We start from the raw sequence: 12,203 nt of genomic DNA on the forward strand, positions 1-12,203 counted from the left end.
GTGGCCTATGAGACCAAAGTAAGGTGCAATGTACATATATACACTCGTTGTATACAACACAATAAGCACACAAACATAATTATCAATATATTGTTTACAAAACTTCTTTACAAAAACAAACAATACAAAACATTGTTTATTATTATTGTTCTATAATTATTATTATTTATTATCACACCGGCCGATTCCCACCAAGGCAGGGTGGCCCGAAAAAGAAAAACTTTCACCATCATTCACTCCATCACTGTCTTGCCAGAAGGGTGCTTTACACTACAGTTTTTAAACTGCAACATTAACACCCCTCCTTCAGAGTGCAGGCACTGTACTTCCCATCTCCAGGACTCAAGTCCAGCCTGCCGGTTTCCCTGAATCCCTTCATAAATGTTACTTTGCTCACACTCCAACAGCACGTCAAGTATTAAAAACCATTTGTCTCCATTCACTCCTATCAAACACGCTCACGCATGCCTGCTGGAAGTCCAAGCCCCTCGCACACAAAACCTCCTTTACCCCCTCCCTCCAACCCTTCCTAGGCCGACCCCTACCCCGCCTTCCTTCCACTACAGACTGATACACTCTTGAAGTTATTCTGTTTCGCTCCATTCTCTCTACATGTTCTATAATATATATACCAATATACAGTCACTGAACATATTCCTATTAGTTCTGCAGCTTGTGGAACTCTGAAACATGGTGTCATACACAATGGTGTTTTATCTTTCTCCCTCATTCTATCTCTTTCAATCTGTCTCTCTCTTTCTATCTGTCTGTCTATCTCTGTCTCACAGGTACACATAAATACAAGTATACATAGTATAAATTACCTAGGATAACCCAAGAAATCCAGACAAAGTGCTATACTCTGCTTGAAGATGTGAGTAAAAGTGATGACACAGTCTTGTGGCTCTCTGAGACAGAGAGCTAGACGGATAGACAGATAGACAGGGAGCTTGACAGACAGACAAATAGACAGACAGAAATGTTAGTGTACCAGTACCAGTGTACTAGTGTTCCACCCTCCTCCTCCTCTTCTTCCTCTTCCTCCTCTTCCCCCTACCCTTCCTCCTCTTCCCCCTACTCTTCCTAATACTCTTCCTCTTCCTCCTCTTCCTCTTCCTCCTACTCTTCCTCTTCCTCCTACTCTTCCTCTTCCTCCTCCTCCTCTTCCTCCTCCTCCTCTTCTTCCTCTTCCTCCTCCTCTTCTTCCTCTTCCCCCTAATCTTCCTCCTACTATTCCTCTTCCTCCTCCTCTTCCTCTTATTCCTCTTCCTCCTACTCTTCCTCTTCCTCCTCCTCCTCTTCCTCCTCCTCCTCTTCCTCCTCCTCCTCTTCTTCCTCTTCCCCCTACTCTTCCTCCTCCTCGTCCATAGTGTAAATTACAAGGAGTCGGCAGCTGTCAAAGTGACATATTGGCTCATTACTCTTTCCCCCTCCGGCCTGTCAAAACAATGGGGTCGGATGCTGCTTCCCCTCCTCCATTTTATCTAATTATCTTTCTCCCTCATTCTATCTGTCTGTCTATCTCTGTCTCACAGGTACACATAAATACAAGTATACATAGTATAAATTACCTAGGATAACCCAAGAAACCCAGACAAAGTGCTATACTCTGCTTGAAGATGTGAGTAAAAGTGATGACGCAGTCTTGTGGCTCTCTGAGACAGAGAGCTAGATGGATAGACAGGGAGCTTGACAGACAGGCAAATAGACAGACAGAAATGTTAGTATACCAGCAAAAACAAAGGGAGGGCGATGTTCATCTCATCTTTTGGCATCAGCTCTACCCTCATTTACCCTCATCAAACATCAGCACTTATCAGATGTTATCTCCCCTTATCTTGTTACTGTCATGGGTGAACATTTATTATTACATATTATTATTATTACCTATTATTATTATTATGTATTATTATTATTATGTATTATTATTATGTATTATTATTATTATGTATTATTATTATGTATTATTATCATTACGTATTCTTCTTCCTCCTCCTCCTCCTCCTCCTCCTCTTCCTCCTCCTCCTCCTCCTCTTCTTCTTCCTCCTCCTCCTCCTCCTCCTCTGCCTCCTCCTCCTCTTGCCTCCTCCTCCTCTTGCCTCCTCCTCCTCTTGCCTCCTCCTCCTCTTGCCTCCTCCTCCTCTGCCTCCTCCTCCTCTGCCTCCTCCTCCTCCTCCATTCTTGGAACAAGTTTGAAGAGCTTGTAGTTCATAATCACTATCATTATCATCACCAATGCTCACATCTGAGTCTGGGATTTTGGAAAATAGGAGTTTCCTCTTTGATTCTGGTACAATTGAACGACGGCCCAGCACCAGAGGTGGAAGGCTGTGGGTTGTCTGGGTTTTCCTCACTATTACCCATATTATGGTCATTAGTTTCGGTCAAAACCTCACCAGAACCTTGAAACTCATCTTCACTGTCACTTCCATCTGTATTAGAACTGTCACTGGGGAACAAAAGTGTCCCAATTCGAAGAGGAGTGAGGAACTTCTTACCGCAGGGCACGGTGGAAATTGTGTACTATGATGGCATTCCCACAATGCACCACTGGGTCCCAGATTTTTTTCCTACTGCGCACACCCACCACACAGACCCATTCTCTCACATCTAGGCTTATCAGCCTTTTCCTGCGAGATTTGAGGCCGCTAGAATTTATGCGTACTAGTATGACAAAAACCCCTACGCGTAAGACGTACTAGTACGACCAAAACCCTCAAAGGGTTATTTATAAAATTATTACAATAATGCATAACGGTAAATCTTATATTTTTTAGTCCAATATATGTCAGCTGGTGGGTCTAATGTATATTCACGAATGCGCTGATATTATTTATACAATTATTACAATATTGCATAACAGTAAATCTTATATTTTTTTGTGTGAATAAAAATTCATTATGTGAATAAAAAATCAAAATAGAATTCATTTGAAAGCCTGGAAACATAACTAATAAACAGAGGAAATATTATTTTAGGCCAGGAATGCCTGCATTGTTTATTCTGGGCTCTATTTTAAAACTGGAATATTTTGAACTCTGTGTGGAATTGTCCAAATTACCAATTTCCGATCACTTTAGTGGGTAGTTGAAATATTTGGCTGGCTGATTTCTTGTGCTCAATCGATAAAATAGAAATAATACTAGCAAAATAGCTAAGAATTTGGTCGACTGGAATAATGTAATTGGCCTAAAATGAGAGTCAAAGTGGGCAAAATAGCCAATGCATAAATATCACTGATGCAGCAAAATTCGCAAGAGCGTAATTTCGTCAATTTTCCATCAAATTTTGTACTTTTTGTTTTATTACTATTGCGACCCCTGAATGGGTCACAATGTATATAATGTATATTACCTGTTCATATAATTTTATATTGCTTATATTTGCGATATTAGCTAAATCGTAAATATATTGCTTTATATTATTATTTGACTTAGTTATATTATTAGGTAGGATGTAACATTTATATATTATTCAGTGCTCATAGTTCGAGTGTTAAGTAGCTGACAGTATTGTCTAACTACTGTGTTTTCTCTCCGCTCGTTACGCTGCCAGCTTCTCTGTGTTGCTGGGCGGCAGCAGTCCACGGAGAGTCATGTGATCAAAGGGGGGGGGGTGATCACACCTCACTTGGAGAGAGTCTAGCTGGCCTGTGCTTATTATTGTCAGTTGGACGTTGCTTTTAACAAGAGGTCCCACACCTCCTCTCCCTTGTGGGCCCTTGTTGGAAGATCGTCTCTGTCGCTTTCTTGTTGTTAGTTCTGTGTAACTCTGTTCACAGAACATAGTCTAGACTTAGTAATTTTCGACATTGTACTGAGGTTGTGTGTCACATAGACACTCTGAGAAACAAAGGTCCTGAGCTGCAGCTTCTGACCTAATTTGTACTGGTATCTGTGTACTGTCACAGTCGGGGATTTTTCTAATGCTGAACTTAGATTCAGTAGTATGGGAGTTTTGTGACTTTTGTGGATTATTATTATAATCAAAAAGAAGCGCTAAGCCACAAGGGCTATACAGCGCTGCAGGGCAGGAAGGAAGCGAGGGCATCAGGTGGCAAGAGGGAGGTGGATGAGTAATAGGTTACGGATAACAGTGGGGCAGTGGATGGTGAAAGGGTAAAGGGCAGCAAGAGACTGAGCTAGAAAGGGCTGAGGGGAGTGCGTAAGGTATCATCATCAGAGTTTGTGGAGTAAATCAGTCGTTGTCAAGAAGTCAATAAGAGAGTCAGGATTAAAGGAGGGTCCATCAGCAAGAAGGGAAGGTAAAGAGAGAGTAGTAGAACAAAGACGGCGTTGGAGGTAAATTCTGCGTGCTCGTTGATAGAGAGGGCAGTCTAACAGAATGTGGCTAATCGATACTGGAACTTGACACTGCTCACAGAGAGGAACAGGGTGCCTCTCCATGAGATACCCGTGAGTAAGACGAGTGTGGCCAATGCGAAGGCGGGAGAGAGTGGTCTCCCAACCACGGCAGTGATGACAAGAAGACGGCCAGTAACCTATGCTCGGTTTAATAGAATGAAGTTTGTTACCAAGCAGAGTTGACCAACGTTGTTGCCAATGGTCCAGAAATGGAACACCTCTATAGGAAATTGGTAGGTCATGTACTGCTGACCGCGCAGCAGTGTCTGCCTGTTCATTGCCCTGAACGTCGACATGACCAGGGACCCAACAAAAAATAATATCTTTATGCTTGGTAGAGATACGGCATAGCCAAAGTTGGATACGGAGAACTAGGGGGTGAGATGTATCAAATTTTCATATAGCCTGTAGAGCACTAAGGGAGTCTGAGACTACCACAAATGATGACACAGGTATAGATGCGATACGAATAAGTGCTGCAAGAATGGCATACAATTTAGCAGTAAAAATGCTAGCCGAAGATAGTAAATGCCCCCGCACAACGCTGTCCGGAAACACTGCTGCGAATCAGATGCCGTCTGAAGACTTAGAGCCATCTGTGTACACAGCAATGGCATGAGAATGGGAGTGGAAGTGATCAAGAAAAAGAGAGCGGGAAGCCACCGTAGGCAGTTGAGCTTTCGAGCAAGGGAGTGAGAAAGAACAGACCCGAACAGCTGGAACTTCCCAGGGGGGTAGGGAAAAGTGAGATGCTACATGAACATATAAAGGTGGTAACTGAAGGGAAGACAAGAGCGAATGTAGGTGAAGAGAAAAGGGACGGAGCAAACAGGGGCGGTGAACGAATAAAGAATGTCTACTAATATCGGTGACCATTCTATAAATGGAAGGATTGTGGAGATCGTGAGAGCGTACATAGTAGCGAAGGCAATGGGCATCACGGCGATCAGACAAGGATGGAACATTCGCTTCTGCATAGAGGCTCTCAACAGGGAAAGAGAGAAAAGCACCAAGGCACAAACGTAATCCTTGGTGATGGATGGGGTTAAGGCTAGAGTGAGTAGCAGGAGAGGCCGCTGAATAAATCTGGTCACCATAATCGAGTTTTGATAAAATGAGGGCTGAATGTAGGCGAAGCAGAGTTCGACAATCAGCTCCCCAGGAAAGATGAGCAAGGGTTTTAAGAAGGTTTAGCCGGCTGTGACAAGTTGCCTTCAGAGAGGTAATGTGAGGTTTCCAGGATAACCTACGGTCAAAGAGAAGGCCTAGAAACCTGACTGTATTACGTTCGGGGATACGGGAGCCATAGAGATACAAAGGATGATCGGAGATGACAGAGCATCTAGTGAAAGTAATTTGGTGAGTTTTGGTACTGGAAAATTTAAACCCATGCGTGGTGGCCCAAGTGGAAACACTGTCGACCACATGCTGGAGAGAAACTGCAATGAGATGACAGTCAGCGCCTGCACAAGCAATAGCGAAGTCATCAACATAGAGTGATGACCAAATATTGGGTGGAAGAACAGAGGCCAAATCACTTATAGCAAGGAGAAAAAGTGTTGTGCTTAGAACACATTCCTGAGGGACACCTTCAGCTTGGACGAAGTCCTGGGAAAGAACATTATTGACTCGAACACGGAAATGTCTGTCAGTTAAAAAGTTCTTAAGGAAGGATGGTAGATTGCCTCGGAGGCCTAAGGAGTGGGCCTGGGCCAAAATATTATACCTCCAAGTTGTGTCATATGCCTTCTCAAGGTCAAAAAATATGGCAATAACTGAGTGATTATTCGCAAAGGCATTACGAGCATACGTATCCAAGCATAGTAAGGGGTCTATGGTAGAACGGCCCCTACGAAAGCCACATTGACTAGCGGAGAGACTGTTGTGTCTCTCTAAATACCACATTAAACGTCAATTTACGAGACGTTCCATCACTTTGCAAACTGCACTAGTAAGAGCAATGGGACGACAGTGGGAGGTATCATGTCCTGTAGTACCCGGTTTGCGGAAAGGGAGAACAATGGCAGATTTCCACAGCTGGGGAAGAACTCCTTGTGCCCAAATAAGACTGAAGAGGTGTAAGAGGACTACAAGGGCTGACTGATGTAAATGTTGTAACATACGAATATGAATGTCGTCAGGCCCAGCTGCCGATGATCGGCAAGCTGAGAGCGTTGCCTCCAGTTCTTGAAGTGTAAATGGCACATTATACTGTTCTTCTCTGAGAGAAGAAAAGTTCAAGGATACTAACTCTCTGGCAGACTTTGAGGAAAGAAACGAGGGGCACAGATGGAGCCCCCGGGAAATACGGACCGGATGTGTGCCAAGTTCAATGGCAACGTCGAGAGGGTTTGCTACATCAACACCAGCGACCCGTAGAACAGGAGCCGGGTCAGGAGAGTATTTACCACTCAATTTCCTCACTTTTTTCCAGACTGCACTCATAGAAGAAGCAGAGGTGATGGTGGAAACATAGTCTCGCCAGCAAGTGCGTTTAGCTTCACGGATGACACGGCGAGCAATCGCACGCTTCTGCTTAAAATCAAGAAGTCTCTCAGCGGTTCTATTGTACCGGTACCTGCCCCATGCAGCGCGTTTCAAACGTACTGCATGAGCACAAGCAGGAGACCACCAAGGCATGCACTTCTGAGAATGCCTGCCTGAGGTTTGGGGTATAGAATGAGAAGCTGCGGTATAAACTGATGTCGAGAAGAGGTGTAGGAGCTCATCAATGGAGGATGAAGAAGGAACCTCACTAAAAGCAGTGAGTTGCGAGTAAAGGTCCCAATTTGCCTGATCAAATTGCCAGCGAGGGTTACGGAAAGGTGGTGAATAGGAAGGAGAAGTAAGAATGATTGGAAAATGATCACTGTCATGTAAGTCCGGTAGAACAGACCAGGTGAAGTCTAGTGCAGTGGAGGAAGAGCAGACTGATAGATCGATGCAAGAGAGAGTATGAGTACGAGGATCAAGTGGATACGGGCTGCAGTGTAATGCAGCGAGGTATGGACAAATAGTTGACAGTACGGAATATCATTGCGTAGAAGGGCACTTTCATTAAAGGTCCCATCTGAGAAAGGATCCGAAGAATACAATAAATTATAGCCTGAGATAGGTTGGAAAACAGCTGAGTGTAATTTTGGTTCTTGTAAGCAAGCACCAACAAGGGAAAACCTGGAAAGCAACATCTGAAGATCACCCCGATTACCCCTGAGGCCGCGGATATTCCACTGTAAATAGGCCATGATTGGCAATAAAGAAAATACCAGGAATCCGTAGGGAAGGGCACCTACAGACTAGAGGGGTTAGAAAAGTCAACGTGTGGTGGCATTGGAAGACGTTCAAGTAGCGAAGGAACGGAGCGTTGCGAAGAATGGGGTTGTGGAAATGGAGGAGAGGGAAGAGAGGGAGTAGGAGGTGGATCAGTGTCCACTGAAGGGTTAGTCTCTGCAATATATTCTGAAATGGCTTCAAGTGTTTCTGAATTCAAAGATGTATGGGAGACAATATTGGAGGTAGAAGGAGGAGGGTGAGTAAAGATTGGGACAGTAATGGACTGTACCAAAGTAGAGGGGGACGAAAGAGTTTAGGGAACTGTAGAAGAAGTGTGGGAGGGGACAGAAGAGGCAGAAACCTGGGAGGTGGCAGAAAAGGGGGAAACTTGGGAGGGGACGGGGGTGGAAGGTAAAGTACAAGGAGGAGGGTGAACCTCCACACTTGTAATAGAGCCAGAGAGAGGGGAAGAACTAGACACAGAGACTGGAAAGGTAAAGTGCGGAGGTGGAAGAAGGGAAGGAAGGGGCAAAGAAGATTTGAGCACTGGGGATTTTTTGGACTTCTGAGAAGTAGAGGGGCGATTGGTATAAGGTGTCGCACGGGGTCTTGTCGATACTGGGGCTTGTGAGGAAGGACGCGAAGATGTGAGAACAGACTGAGTTGTAGTCGGGACGTCAGAGCCAAGGACAGCAAAAGGATTAGATGCCGGAGTGGCTATGGGAGGGGCAACAACAGAGGAGGCTGCAGAAGATGGGACCCCAGAAGTGGGGGGACATTTTGAAACACGAGAATAAGAAACACGGGGTAGTCTCCCTTGGAGGCTGAGATGAGTAACTGCCATAGCATAAGGGAGACCTTCTGCCTCTTTGAGGCAATGGATTTCACGCTCATTCAAGTAGACCTGGCAACGGCGAGAGTACGAAGGGTGAGCCTCATTACAATTAAGGCAAGATGGAGGTTGACTGCAAGATGCATTAGAATGGTCGTCGGCACCACAGACTGGGCATTCGGCTATAGATCTGCAATATTTTGCTGGGTGACCAAAACGCCAGCAATTTCTACACTGTTGCGGCGTAGGGATCACCTTTCGAACTTGTAACCAATGTCCCGCGACATAAACAGAGGACGGGAGTTCACGGCTGTCGAAAGTTAAGGAAGGAACATAAGTGTCTACTTTGAGGATTGGGAGATCCTGGAGTTCCAGCTGTTCAAGAATGTCATTGCCACATGACTGGAAATTCTGTTGGACTATGGTATGGGGCAGAATGACAGTACCACTACAAGAATTGAGAGAAAGATGTTTTTCAATAGTGATAGGAGTAGTATCGATATGCGAAAGGAGAAAAAGATCATGAGCTTGGGTAGCATTCTGGACAGTGACAATGCGCGTACCGCTCTTGAGAGCATAAAATGAAATATCTCTACCAACATGATGCAGGAGCACTTTGCCAATACTATGGTCAGAAAGATAGGCAGAAGAAGTCGGTCTTTAAGTAAAGAATTTAGTCCATTGTGTGGTCCGAAACTGAGCATGGAGAGGGAGTGCATGAAGTGTCGGTCGTTTCCGAGTAGAATGGGAAGGTAACGAAGGAACATCATCAGGAGATTGACGTTGGCGTTTAGGAGTAGGACCGGAGTTGGTCCGTCGTGAAACGGGCTGGCGATTCGAAAATTGCCGTACCGTAGAGGGAGGGGCCGGAAGCATAGTCAAAGGAGAGTGGAGGTCAGACAAATCGAAGGAGTCAGTCGTAGCCCCGGTACCTGAAGCGGGTGAGGAAACAGCACCAGGGGCATCAGGAGTGTCCGAAGAGTGGTCTAAAAACAAGGCAGGGTCAGAATGGGGTGCGGTATCAAGAAGGGGCCCGGGGATAGTGGGTTCATGGATTGGGTTCTCCATGGTTAGGTTACTCCTTTGCTTTTTGTTTTTAAGAAAAAAAAAGAAAGAAGAAAAGAAAATAAAAATAAAAAAAGGGGGGAGCGGGGAGGAATAGTTCCCAGGAGGAATGAAAGGGCCGGAAATCTCCCTCCGCGCCCAAGAGGACCTCAGCACCGCTAGTAGCGCAGATGCAGCATGGAACCCATGCCATACCCTACCCTTCATGCCAGTAAACCAGCAATCTGGGATAGCAACCTCACATCTGCCGAGCTACCTCGGTAGACAAGAGAGGGCGGCCGGATATCCGCAACAAAGCATACCTCCTTCGGCCACCACCCCCAGAATCCGAAAGGAGGCTTCCAGAGATACACCCGTCGCCCGAAAGACACCCAAAGCTACACTCCGGGATACAGGAGAGGGATCGGGACATCCCCAGGCGATCTAGATTCCACGGCAAACTACGCCACCGCCAAGAACCTCAACAGAATGGGATGGACCCCGGTATCCTTTCCCCTACTTAGGAACTAGCGCGCCTGTGGGAGAAATCCCAAAGGCCAAAAAGTGGAAGGGCAAAAGGGAGGGGTGGGGAGGAGGAGGAGGAAAGGAAAAAGGGGAGGATGGGATAGGGAAGGGGGGATTGGGGGGTAATTAGGTTCGGTCTGAGGAAGGAGACCGACAGGTCTAATTCCTCAGACCAAGAGCCTCTTCACCACAACAAGGAGCCCCCCTTGAAGAGGGAGTTTTGTGGAGGATCTGCAGATGGTCCCTACTTACTGTCGTTATATTATCTCCTTGTTGTGATGAATGGTTTGAAAAACCGACAAGTTGAAGATTGAGACACTTATGCAGCATATGGGAATCTTTATTCAGGAAACGTTTCGCCACACAGTGGCTTCATCAGTCCAATACAAAGAGGAAGGCGTAAGGAGAGGAGGAGTATGAGGTAATCAGTCCCTCAACCTGGAGTCGATGTGTTCAGTCCATCAATCTTGTAGAATGTACAGCATAGGGCCGTAGACGTGGCTTGTATACTGTAGTGAGGTGAGGTGAAGCAGGCGGAGGCGGGGTCATAGTGGTACCATCCACTAGTCGAAGTAGGTCTTCGTCCAAAGGTTGAACAAGTGTTGAAGAATTCTTTGTAACAAGATCCCATGATGCTGCAGTGTCTGACAGTGACTGATGAAGCCACTGTGTGGCGAAACGTTTCCTGAATAAAGATTCCCATATGCTGCATATGTGTCTCAATCTTCAACTTGTTGGTTTTTCAAACCGTTCATCACAACTGTCAGACACTGCAGCATCATGGGATCTTGTTACAAAGAATTCTTCAACACTTGTTCAACCTTTGGACGAAGACCTACTTCGACTAGTGGATGGTACCACTATGACCCCGCCTCCGCCTGCTTCACCTCACCTCACTACAGTATATAAGCCACGTCTACGGCCCTATGCTGTACATTCTACAAGATTGATGGACTGAACACATCGACTCCAGGCTGAGGGACTGATTACCTCATACTCCTCCTCTCCTTACGCCTTCCTCTTTGTATTGGACTGATGAAGCCACTGTGTGGCGAAACGTTTCCTGAATAAAGATTCCCATATGCTGCATAAGTGTATCACTCTTTATCTCCTTGTTCCTGATTCTGTGTTGCTGTTGCTTGTTATATTGCTGTTCGGCTTAACAGTCGTTTTAATGTTCAAGCAAGCTGTTCTGATTGCCAGGTTGGTCAAGAAGTTAGTTTATGTGAGGACTTTTAGTCAGTCACTGCTTGAGTCTAGTCGAGTCTTGAGACACAGCGAACTACTTAGAGCGCTTACACACACACACACACAAACTTACTTATATATATATATATGTATTATGTTATTAAATGTTAACAATGTACCAGACGGTGCTTAAAAGCCATTAAGATGTGATATGTACCTTCAACACAATACTACTGTACACGAGAGAAGTGATTATTATGATTACTATAATTTACGTTGATCTTATACGCCTAGACGACTTTATTATTAATAAACTTATTAAATTTTAATTACTTTAGTGAGTAGCCTACCAGTTGTAATCCTGAAGCACTACTGAATCTTACTGAATTCTAATGGATAATTGGACCAGGATACTGACTGCTTGTTACAAAAACCCAGTAACAGGCTGGATGCTAGAAGGGCAGTCCTTTCTAGTATTCACTGGAGATCTCTGACATTATTAGATATCGCATTTTTTGTAACAATTACCTTCACAAAAAAAATCCTCTACCATTTCATAAGAAAAATAACAAAAAATTCTTGGACCCTTTGGACAAGTTTCAGATTGGGGGTCTGGACCATGAAAGGGTTAGTAATACAGTGGACCCTCGGCTAATGATATTAATCCGTTCCAGAGAGCTCATTGTTAGATGAAATTATCGTTAGCCGAATTAATTTTCCCCATAAGAAATAATGGAAATCTAATTAATCCGTTCCAGACAGCCAAAAGCATTAAAAAAAAAAAATTTTTCATGAAATACATGTATACATTTCCCTACAAAGAAAACAATGAGACATGTGCAATAACTATATAAATAAATGTTAAAATGACACTTACCTTTATTGAAGAGTATTGATGAGACACTGTTTTTCTTGAACACTGGGATTTTCAGAGTGATACCTGAGTAAAGGCTTCACTTTGCAATCCCCACTAGCAT

The 12,203-nt window shown here is 44.7% G+C and overlaps 1 protein-coding gene across 2 annotated transcripts in view; it reads left to right on the forward strand.

Annotated features, from left to right (window-relative positions):
* LOC128687651 (ubiquinone biosynthesis protein COQ9, mitochondrial) overlaps positions 1-12,203 on the forward strand; it is a 181,334-nt gene that overhangs the window by 143,396 nt on the left and 25,735 nt on the right. The gene's annotated exons all lie outside the window — the stretch shown is intronic.

Source organism: Cherax quadricarinatus, chromosome 11 (genome assembly GCF_038502225.1).
Source record: "Cherax quadricarinatus isolate ZL_2023a chromosome 11, ASM3850222v1, whole genome shotgun sequence".
NCBI lineage: Eukaryota > Metazoa > Arthropoda > Malacostraca > Decapoda > Parastacidae > Cherax > Cherax quadricarinatus.